Source organism: Dioscorea cayenensis, chromosome 15 (assembly GCF_009730915.1).
Source record: "Dioscorea cayenensis subsp. rotundata cultivar TDr96_F1 chromosome 15, TDr96_F1_v2_PseudoChromosome.rev07_lg8_w22 25.fasta, whole genome shotgun sequence".
NCBI classification, from domain to species: Eukaryota; Viridiplantae; Streptophyta; class Magnoliopsida; order Dioscoreales; family Dioscoreaceae; genus Dioscorea; species Dioscorea cayenensis.
In genome coordinates, this window is record NC_052485.1 from 8,410,164 (window position 1) to 8,422,700 (window position 12,537).

Below are 12,537 nucleotides of genomic sequence, written 5' to 3' on the forward strand. Positions count from 1 at the left end.
TGTTCTTCATTTTGGAACTCTTACAGTTGATGACATTTAACCTGATTCTTTCATTAGAATTGGTTTTTGTTTTTCTAAGAAATTAATCAAAGGTTAAAATGTCGGCAGAGGATCATAGAATGTGGCAGAACTATTATCTTGTTTAATCTGCAGCTCATTGGTGATTTATACAAAAAAAACTGGAATTGCATATATATATACACACACACACACCCACAATATGCATAAATGTTGTCTGTATATATATATATATAGCAATGAGTTGAATGTACCATAAAAAAATGGGAGGGGTTTCAAAATGTGGCTCTAGTGACTTAAACATGTGGTTTTGAGTTCCAATATTAATGTATGTTAAAAACTAATTGTTAGAGGTCTAATTTTTTTCCTAGATCTTTCATTACCTCGTCTTGGGAAATTGATGGGTCCAAGACCAAAAGAAAAAAAAAAAGGATTGTGATAGCAGGTTAGGTCCAATTTGCGTTAAGACTTGACCTAGAAACTAAACCTAACTTATTTAATAAATTGGTTGAATGCTCAAATTGAACCAGTTTAATATATTATTGCGAAGATATCTCTGTAAAAAAAGGCCCAAATTGCGCACACACATATATCTTTACAAATTTTTTTCTTCCTTATAGCTGTTAAAAAATGGAAATTCTACGTTGAATTATACAATTATATTGAAAATAGGTGAAGTACCTTTTACACAGTTTATAATTAACATATTTAGACACCTAACAAAGAAAATCAAAAGAAGTGAAAGTTCAAGGTATTTAATTAAAGGGTGAAGAGGTCTTCTGCATGAATCAATATAAAGATTCAATCCAATGAATAAATAATATTTTTTAATAGAATATGAATAAAACTATGCTTGCTAAACTTTGTTGGAAACTTGCAGTTGGTGATGATGTACTGTGGTCTAGAGTTCTTCATGCTAAGTATACGAAAGGTAATGAGTTTTTGCAAATGATTCAGAAACCTGTTGTTTCTCATACTTGGAAAAGCATCTTAAGTAGTAAACCTGTGGTGGGTGCTACTTTGAGAAAATTACTGTTCAATTGCCATAGTTAGAAGATTTTTATTTTTTGACAAGAGGAACAGACAGCCCGAAAACCTTGCTAAACCGTCAGGGGCGTGCACAAGCCTCGGCGGAGCAAGTGAGTGTGGGGCCGCGCACACATGGGCGCTGGGACCACCCGCACACAACCACCGCTCACATTTCCCAGAAATGTGCATTCAGCCGAGAATCGAACTCTCACCACTAGGTGAAGAGCTCTATCTGCGACCCGCATACTAATAGACCATTTGGTCGTTGGCCATAGTTAGAAGATTTAATAGTTTCGGTTTTTCTATATTTGAGTTAAATGAAAATAGAATATTTGGACACATGAAAGATTGGTTAGTGGGTCTAACTATAAAATATGAAACCACTCACCATAGTTTAAATCCTCTCCGGTGCATGTGTTGTTTTCACATTTTATTTTTTATTTTAAAAATTACTAGAATTTAAAAATTTATAAAAAAATTAAAAAAATTTTATATAACAATTTTATTAATTTTAAAAAAGTTAAAATTGATCATGAGGCCTAGCAAATATATAATAATATATGTACATGTTATAATGTACCATATATACTAGGGTGAAGTAACAAAGGTTTTTAATAAATAATAGTTTGGTTGTTTGTTGGGAGAGGGATCAATTTTACTATATTTTTAATAAATACAAACTTGAGATGTTTTCTTATTAATTTAATTATTGAAAATCTCATATGTTTGTTATAGGTAATAACAAAAAAAATTAAATTATATTTTATTTTTTTTAATATGTGTATTCAATTTTTTGTTATATTAGCACATTATTTTTAATTAAAATAATTATTTTTTATTTTTTTATGTTTTTCCTATAGGCTTTAGCCCCCCTACCATTGAGTGCTGGTTCTACCATTGTTTGGTAGGATAGATGGCTCATTCATATCCCTTTAAACCTTCTTTGCAATAGGGATTCAGTTAGTGTGAATGATTATAGTTATGTAAGTGACTGTGGATGAGTAAGGCATATGTGATTGGAATCATATTGGCCATATTCTTTTTTTTTTTTAAAGAAAGAACCCAAACTGGGCTATTTTATTACAGAAGAAGAAAAAGGATAAAGTAAAGAAGAACAAGAAAAAGAAAAACAACTAGAGATAATAAAAATTAACAAAGAAAAACCATAGACAACTTAAAAAGCAAAATCAGAAGCAGTGAAACTCTTCATAATCCAACAGGGGAGGTCACGACCATGATGGAAAAAGTTCAGAGTATGAAGATTGGCACCATGGATGGCAAGCTTAATGGCTGGGGTAATCCAAGTAGTGGGGATGACATGGGTGGAAGGATTATCTACGTCTACAACCCTATCGTCAATCCACGCTAGCCCATTGCCAGTCATCAAAGCTAAGCCAAAGGTACTATGGGCCATTCCGAGTCATAGAGCGACTAGGGGTAGTGGTATACCGTCTAGATTTACCTCCGGAGAGTAAGATCTACCCAGTCTTTCACATCTCTATGTTGAAGCCATATAAAGGAACCATGCTCCACCATGCCAATCCGTTACCCAGAACTTCAACGATTGATGGACCTATACTGTTGCCGACCGTCGTGGTTGCAAGCCGACTGGTGTTAAAACGAGGCAAGACGGTTTGTCAAATTCTCGTGCAGTGCAAAAACATTCCTCCAGAGATCGCCACCTGGGAAACTTTTGAGGAGTTTTGTAAACTATATCCCTGTTACCACCTTGAGGACAAGGTGATTTTTCAAGACGGGGAAATTGATACGACTCTGCCACTTTTGTTGGATTCCTTAACACCCATGCATGAGAAGAGTGATGAGGTCGTACCACGAGAGCATGACGACGAACATGAGCATGATGGGTCCGATCCACAATCATATGAAGACGGTGGGACACATAAGAAGACAAGACGGGTTCGCAAGCAACCTCATTGGATGGAGACATAGGTGCCGTGAAGGACAGGATTTGGAGAATAATGGACGCACTTAATGGGAGCATTAATGGTAGCTGCTAGTTATGTAGCTGTCAATTCTTCTTAAATTGGTATTTGGCAATAATTATGTTTGTCATTTAGCAATTAGTGCCAGCCATGCAGGAGGCAAGCAATTAGTGAATCTTGTGGCTATATATAGTCACACATTATAGTATTGTTGATCATCCAGAAAGCATTGAATTAATAAAGACTCCTTTCCTCTCCTCTAAATCTATCCCACTACTTCTTCTTCTAAATTTTCCTGGAGTGTGTGCCCACTCGAAAGAGCGCTACCAGATACGCTCATCATCGAGGGTGTCTCAAGGTCCCTATCATCTTTTTTAAGATCCTAGCATCACATGTTGATAAATTGTCCGGGCACGAATGCAAGGGTTTTGTCATGGCCTAGAATTTATACACACTCAACAAACAACCATGCATTTGTGTTGAATTGGCCTAACAATCTTTCATGGCTTCAAACCTCTTTTAACATAGCCTTGCAAACCTATAGTGACAGTAAATACTACAACTATTTATATATTATTCCAAAAATAAACCTTTGCTCATACATCGCTTATTTATTGAAAATAATTTGTTCTCAATAAGCACATAAGTTCTAGAAATCAATAAAAATACAAAAATAATAATAATAAAACATTATTGTAGTTTTAACACAAGCACTAAATCGGGCTCGGTTGGAGGATACAATCAAAGTGATACAAGGAGGCAAAAATCCCAATGTTGTCAAACCCGGACCGGCCCTGCCGGTTCGATCAGAAAAACCGAGAACCGGCCATAAAGTTGGTCCGAGTATACCCCTTGGCTCGGCTTTGAAATAACCCTGTCAAAAACCGGGCGACTCGGCCGGTTTACTAGAGAACCGGTGATTAACCCGGCTGGGTCTAATAGACACCCGGAGCCACAACGGTGAAAAGAAAGTGAGGAAGAAAAAACGAAGTAAGAGAGCTATAGTGAGGAAGAAGAAAATGAGAAAATGAGGGAACTTCGGTAGGGGTGGCAAAACGGGTTAGCGGGTCGTGTTTGTGTCGGGTTAACCTGTGAATCTGACACGTTTAACCCTGACACGAACACGACACGATTATTAAACGGGTAATTTTTTAGAACACGAACACGATACGTCTAAAACCCGTGGCGACACGACACGACACGTTTAAAATGTTTAAGTCTTAAATAGGTCAATACGACCTGTTTATCTGTTTAAAACACGACACGTTTAACATGCCACACGACACGACACGCGACACGAATTTTTAATCAAAACATTTTTTAAAAAATCCAAACTAACATTAAACATAAAATACTTAAACATCTATTTGCCGTGAGAATAATTCAATTAATTTATCAAGTTTACTGTCACACACATTTACCTATTCATATTAAACGGGTTAACCGTGTCATATACGTGTCAACCCGTTTATGACACGAACCCGCTTAATTTAGGCGTGTCATAAACGAGTCCGTTTATGACACTAACCCGTTTAACCCAAACCCTCCTAAGACTGTGTCGTGTCGTGTTGTGTAAACGTGTCGTGTCAAAAATTGCCACCCCTAAACTTTGGTGGGTTGAAGGAAGAAGAAAGTAGAGAGAGAGAGAGTCCATTGTCTTTTGTGAGTCCCAATGGAAGTGATATTTTAATTTTAATTTTTTGTTTTTTTGAGTCCCGATGAAGCCTAGGGTGAGAGGATTATCATTAGATTTTTTTTTTTTAAATTATATATTTTTTAAATCTTATAAAACTAAAATTTTAAATATTAAATTTATATTTCAGATATTTTAAAAATTAAGGAAAATATATAAATTAAAATTTTACATATCATTTTTATTTAATTGTTTTTTTAATTATTAAAATATAGATTATATTATTTTTATCATTATTAATTATTATTATATATATTTTTAATATTTTATTATTGACCCCGGTTCAACCTCGGTTTGACCCGGTCAAACCGACCAACCCCTGACCCCTGAGCTTGACTGGGTTAATACCCGGGCCGGGTCTGACTACCTTGAAAAATCCAAAGTTCCTAGAAGTGAGGAAAGTGCAATTGAACTCACATTTCTAAGAATTTTAATTATTTTTATTTTTTAAAACCCCCCCTCTAATTTAATCCTATTTAAGATGAAAAAAACCTTAAAATTTTCGTTTTCTATCTGATTTCTCCATATTCAAAATTAATTCATTATTATAAAACCTAAAGATGGCACAACTCTCCCTTTTTCAAAATTATATTTAAATTGATTCAACATAACATGTGTATAGAAAATTTTGCGAAATTTTTTTGTCGTACATAAATTGGAATTATATTTTTAATGAGTTTAAACAATTTTTTACATTGCTAAAAAAAAGGAAATAATTTTATCATCTTTATTAAATTTCAACACCGGGGAGATCTTGTGAAAAATAACTAGAACTTTTAGGTTTTTTGGGGAGATTTTTGACATTTGAAAAATCATAATAAACACAAGGGTTGACCAAAAAAAAAAAAAATTATACCACTTCTTACCATTGTTGCTCAATTTGTGTCGAAGTGGGAGAAGTTAGACCACTTCCCCACCCACCATTTAATTACCCACAAATAATATGGCCCCATAGTTGCCTAAGTACTTTAGTCATTTACTTGTAATTTGAAAATGGAGAAAATCAAGTGAATGAGCTTCATTGCCTAGTAATAAACTAGCAACTTAATTGATTGAAACATGTGTCTGTGTAAAAAATTATACTTGTAATTGACAAAAGATCCCTCTAAGTTTCATTTATCCACACATAGTTCACTAAAGTTCAGTATTAAAACCTACTTGCCCTTTAACTTATTTTTCAATCATTCCATCAATTAATAGATTAATTTTTACTAGAAAATGATAACAATGCCCCTCTTCATAAAGTAAACTCTTTATAAGTTTTAAATTTTAAATGAGCCCACAATCTCATCAATTGCCATCTCTTAAAAAAACCAATTAAAAAAAAAAAAATGATTAGTGGCCCAAGAAAACCCCTTGACACAAGTACTCATCTTCCCCACTTGTTTACCAAAGAGATCACCATCCTTCCATTGTGGGAAATTTATTTTTGAAAACATTCTCTCTTCTTGGTTTCTTGAATTTCACTTTTTGATTTTTTTAATTTTTTTTAATCTTTGCATCTAATCTTTTCCATTTTTTAGATCTTCCTTTTCTCCAAAGAAGGCTTTATATTATCGTTGTACGATTGTGAACTTCATCTAACAGTGAAAGAGAACTCATTGTGAAGATGCTAGAACTGAAATCCAACTAAAAGATATAAAGGCTATGTGTATGGGCGAGGACTAAACTGGTGGTTTTATTTTTATTTTTATTTTGTGTTTGTGTATTCTAGTTAAACCTTATTCCCAAAATATTTGTTTTTCATTATTTTGTGCTTTTTTATTAGGTTGAAAATTATCCAGTGAATCAAAAGAAGATTTATGTTATGGTTAGTCTTCTATGCATTTATAAATTCAGCCATTCATGTTTATGTATATTATGTTTTTTTTTATTAACAAGCAAAACCTAAAGAACAAAAGTTATATGACTACACACACACACATATATATATATATATAAATTAGAGCAATGCTATATCGTCCGAATATAAAAAAAAAATATAATTTTGCAACAGATAATTGCAACGGAATACATTTGTTACAATTTTATAACATATTTGTGGCAGATTTGTGAAGGATTAAAAAATTTGCAACAGATTTTGGGACTGGAAAAAATCCGTTGCAAAAGTTATTTGAAACGGTTTTGCAATCTTTTGCAATAGACTTGTAACAAATTTGCCGTTGCAATAAAACGGAGGGAATAGGGTGGGAAATAGTTTGCAACGAATTTGAAATGGACAGGAAACAAACATTTGCAACGGAATTTTTTGTTGCAAATTTGCAACAATAGTTGTCATAGATTTGCAACGGATTTTGCCATGAAATTTTTTTTTAGGAAATAAATAGAGTAAAATTAATATACTTTCCTATTTTAGTTAGTATGATTACTTTCTTATTTTATTTCTATAATTTTATTATTTTTAAAAATTATTAAAATACTTAAACTCAACTAATTTTTTTATAATATTTTCAATTCTAAAATATTTTTATGAGAAAATATTAAATTATAAAAATATTTAATTTTTTATTTTATAAATTAAAATTTTAAATAAAATAATTATTATTTAATATTAATATTTTGTCATATATGTTTTATGCCAATTGAGAATTGTTTTTGAAAACCAACCCCGCACAAAAATCTTAATATGTTCAAGCTAATACTCACAAAATATCAAAGAAATTTTAATTAACTCAAATATTTTAGTTAATTAAAAGTGCAATATATTTGAAAATATTAATTTATTTTTTATATCATAACAAACCGTTTTAAAAAGTAAATATATAATCTATATAGTTATTGAAATGTTTAAAATACTAATAATTAAAAAATCTAACTAAATCATTATTTAGTTGGATAAAAATCTTTATAGACAAAAAAACATCCCACGAAGTGTTGCATCCGATTTTTGTTTATATATGTATATATATATATGCTCATTTTGACTATGTATTTATAAGAGGAATGTTTGATTCTTCTAAAACATATAATGTACATATAAGTAGAATTTTAAATTTATATACAAGCTTGTTATGAAATTTCTCATCTTTTATAATGTTCTTGATGAACTATTTTAATTTCAGCTTGTATATGCATATTGATAAACACTTGCAAATGATTAAAACTCTGTTTTAGCATCTAATTGATTGGATCAAGAGTAAGTAAATATGAGAGAGTTATGATCCCGAGGCAATATTAGAGGGAAAAGCATCGCAATCTCATCAACTTTGCCTCTCTTACTCGCAGGCCCTTTTAATCCCTTCTTCTTAGTCGTTATTCTTTCCACTTTAGCAAAAATGGGATTCCCTACCATTTGAATAACTTGGATTCAGACTTGTATCTCTTCTCCCAGCTCTTCCTTTATCATCAATGGTCAACCCTCCAACTATTTTACTGATAGTAGAGGTATCAGACAAGGAGACCCCCTCTTATCATACCTTTTCATCCTTGTCTCCCAAAATCTCACTACAATTTTCAATGATGCCCTCAGCTTAGATATTATCCCTGGTTTTAACCATAGATTAACCCATAATTTTAATCATATCATGTATGTAGATGATTTCATTCTTGTAACTAAAGCATCCAGATCTATGGCTCATAACATCAATACCTGCCTCTCAATTAACTTTAATTTGATAAGGCAAAAATCTAACAACTCTAAATCCATTGTTTACTTTCCTGATGGCTTTGATAGGAGGTTTTCTAGGAGTATTAGTACCATTTTGGACTTCAAGATTAGTAATTTTTCTCTCACTTATCTTGGTATCTCAATTTCTCCTAGGAAGCTCCACCTTACCATTTTTTAATTCTATGGTTTCCAGGGTTGATAACCTACTTTGTTCTAGAAGAATCAATGCATTTAAAAAGCTGGTAGAGTTACCTTCATCAATGGCATTCTTATGGCAATCCATGCTTATTACCTAGATTTTTATCTCATTCCTTAACACAATCTTGGACAAATTATCCTCTTTGTCTATGAATTTCATTTGGTCTAAATGTGGTAATAAAAGTGGCATTCATTTAGTTTCTTGGAACAGATCTATGCTTGATAAGGTTGATGGAGGTTTAGAAATCCGTAATCTCATAAATTTAAATACTGCTTAGATTGCTGAAAATGCTTTAAAACACTTGAACAATAGCAATACCATTTGGGTTAGAATCATGAACTTTAAATATGGCAGATTCCATCCTTGGAATTCTAATATCCTTCCAAATATTCTTGGATGTTTAGAGCTATGTATAAAGGGATAGAAACTGTTAGACTACACCTTTGGTTGAAATCTGTTAATCCTCAAGTTATTTCCCTTCTTAATAACCCTTAGTATTATGACTTCCCCTTAAGCTCTAAGCCCACCTTTCTTAACATGAATTGCATACTTTCAGATAATATTATCGGTTCTTCATGGAAATGGGATGCTCTTATTAACCTATTAATTGTTAATGTTAATTTGTCTCCTAAGAATTTGGCCTGGATTAATTCAGACAATGATAATCATTGGGTATGGCCCCAAGGTTCCAATAACGTTACTACTATTTTGGCAGTCTACTCATATCATAATGGAAGGAACAATGAAGAGCATAACTAGAGGGATTGGAAAAAATCTTTGGAAGCACATGGTGGAACCCATAATTAAATTATTTATTTCGCTCTTTTGGTATGATAGACTCACAACTTTGGTCTATTTGTGCAATTTAAATCTAGTTCCTAATTCTAATTGTCTTTTTTGTCATACTTTTTATGAAACTTTGGACCATCTTTTTAATACTTGCTCTAAGACAACGCTAGTTTGGACTGGTATTGCAGAAATATTTAACATCCAATTCTTTGGGGTAATTTTATGAATAGTCACCCAACTTTGCTTTTTTTTCATTTCAGTCATCCAACTTCAAAACGTATCAAAGTAGTCACTTAAGTTTTTAAAAAGTTCACCGGTCAGTCACCAAAGGATTTCCGGTTAAAAAAAACCTACGTGGCAGCCGGAAAGTCTGACTCAGCCAAGCTATGTCCACATCAGCGACCACTATTCTCTGTCCACGTCATGATAATAAGCTGAGTCGGCAAGCACTATTACACGACAGCTTACTTTCCCATTCTTGTTCTTGGCTACCCTCATCTTCATCTCACCACGGTTCTAGAGACTCTTGAATCCGTGATTGGAGCTTCATCTCTGGCTATATGAACCGGTGATCGGGAGGAAAAAACAACAAATCAAGGGAGAAAAAACAACCCGTGAAAGGAAATAACAAATCACACACAATGTCGATCAATTGGGAGATTCGACAAGCAGGGGAGAAGTCACCAGAGTATTGTAATGAAACCCCAACTTTGCTTCTAGTTTCTTTCTTATTTGGTTTGTAGAATTGCATTCCAATGTAGATTAGGAGTTAGGGTTTGTTGTTTGGTTTATGGTTGTCACTTTCAAGAGTTAGGGTTTGTTGTTTGGTGTTAAATGTGGATGCTGTACAAAATGTGGATGTTGTGCAAGTGTTAGATTGTGAATTGTTGTTAGACTGAACACTAGTCAAATATAATATGTTGGATATTCTCATATGTGGAATATAACTTGTGTGAATGCTTGTGGTCCCAAGTGGACCAGAACTTAAAAAATGCTTTGTGGTCCATAAATGAATTATTTTTATTGTATATAAACATAGATTAGCTAAGATATATTGTTGCCATTTCATCAGAAGATTTATTGCATTTACCTTCTTTCCTTGGTTTCTTTTTTTCTGATGATGATTTTTTTCCAATGTAGATGAATTTCCAATGATATCTCCTTCTTGTGTTTTTTTATCGTACTTAAACATATAAGTGCATCATTAGTGAGAACATGTTTGTATTGTAATGAAAAAATATAAGTGCAGCAGTAATTTTTGCCATAGGTCTTAAGAGGCAATGTGAGTTAGTTTTTAAGGATTAGTGTTCAAAATTGTGATTGTTGCCTCTTACGCTATTGCAAAAACAATAACTATAAACCTTGTGTGTTCTGCTTCAGTGCCAATAGCAGAGTTGTTCTCCATTAAGTTGCATTACACAACAGAGGGTGTAGAACAGCTGGTTGGATTTGTGGATTATTGTTGTGCAGATCAAATTTCAAAAGTTGAATTGTTGTCGATGGGCAGAAGTCTTATGTTAGATGTACAATGTTGCACCCTATGGTGGTTGGATGTAAATAATGGAACCAAGGAATTAAGAGAGATTAAGAATGACCTAGATGCACTTAATATGGCCATGGCAGCAAATTCCAATAAGGAGATCTGTGTGTTCATTCGGAGTGGACAAGGTGTTAGTGATCAAGATGGATCCAATGGAGTCAATACAAGGGGCAATAGAATGGGCCAGAATATTGATGACAAAGTCGACAATGTGGAGGAAGAGGAATCAGATGAAGTAGAAGTTGAAGAAGAAGAAATTGATCTGGAAGATTCACTTATTGGAATGGATGGTAATAGGAAAAATGATGGAGAAGATAGTGATCTACAGGATTCTGATTATAATTTCAGCGATGAGTCTGAAGAAGAACCTATGGAGGCCACTGAAACAGTTAGGGATATGGTTCATATGGAAAAAGAACCTCATGAACATACTAGCGGGGTGCATATTGAGTCAGACTATGCTGAATCTGATGACTTGGATTCTTGCTCATCAACAGATGAAGATGAATTGGTAGCAAGAATGCTTTAACAGTCAAATTCTCGAGGCTATTGTTAAAGGCATAGTCACCATGAATGAGATCATAAGGACCACATTAATGGTTAGGATTAAAAAAAAAAAGGGATGATATGAAAAAATGTCAAACAGTCCATTGCCCCAAAATACTGAAAAAACTAGAAAAACTCAAGCAGCTCAGTTGGTCTTATAATACCATTTGATCTGGGGGGAGCCAATATCAGGTTGTAGGGCCAGATGGACAATTTGTGGTGGATAAGGATGGGGCAACTTTTTCATGTAGGAAGTGGGAACTCTCAGGGATTCCTTGTAGCCATGCCATTTCAGCCATCTATTACAATAGAGACAAACCAGAAAATTTCTTGAATGACTGCTACAAAGTTAGCACATTCTTAAATACATATATGCACACATTGAACCCCACCCAAGATAGACAATGTTGGCCAAAGAGTAATCAAGGTCCAATGGTGCCACCTGATCCAATGCGTAAGAAAAAGAGGTAGGGAAGACTATGCTAAGAAGAAGGGAGCGTGTGAGGAAACCAAAGTGGCTTTCAAACATGGTAGAGTTTCCAAAAAAGGAGTTTCCATGAAGTGTAGTGTTTGTGGTGCTAAAGGACACAATAAGAGGCATCATAAGGTAAGTCAGGTGAGTCTCAGTTATGTATATCTTCAATATGTTATGTTATTATTACAATTCTGTATGCAGGCAATTTCATAATTTTCACCTATATGTTTTCTAGGTTATTGATGGAATCACAGGTGAGCAAGAACATCAACAACCAGTTGAAGCAACAGATCCTATGGATATAGTTGATCCCCAGGTTTTGCAAGCACATTTTGAAATGGTGAGTGAGGTTCAGTATATTAAATTATCTCACATGCCTTCTAGGGTTTTTTTTATGTCATTTAAATGCTCAACCAGGTTGATAGTTTAGTTGAGCTAACCAGACAGGTGGAGACATTAGACAAGGCCGTAATGTATCTGAACCACTGTCACAGGTAAAGATCAATCATTGTATGCTAGTGTAGGGCTTAATTTTGTTCATCATCATTATCCTCTTCTCACTAGTCATTATTTTCTTAATTCATTCAAATTATCAATTCATCTAGGGGTTTTTTTTTATGCCAATTAAATGCTCAACCAGGTTGATAGTTTAGTTGGAGCTAACCAGCAAGTAGGAGACATTAGACAAGGCCAGAATG

The 12,537-nt window shown here is 33.6% G+C and overlaps 1 long non-coding RNA gene across 1 annotated transcript; it reads left to right on the forward strand.

Moving 5' to 3' along the window:
- Positions 1-11,942: 11,942 nt before the first annotated feature.
- LOC120276714 lies at positions 11,943-12,537 on the forward strand. The gene is made up of 3 exons (XR_005541358.1): positions 11,943-11,980; positions 12,075-12,179; positions 12,480-12,537. It is a non-coding gene; the product is annotated as an uncharacterized LOC120276714 (long non-coding RNA).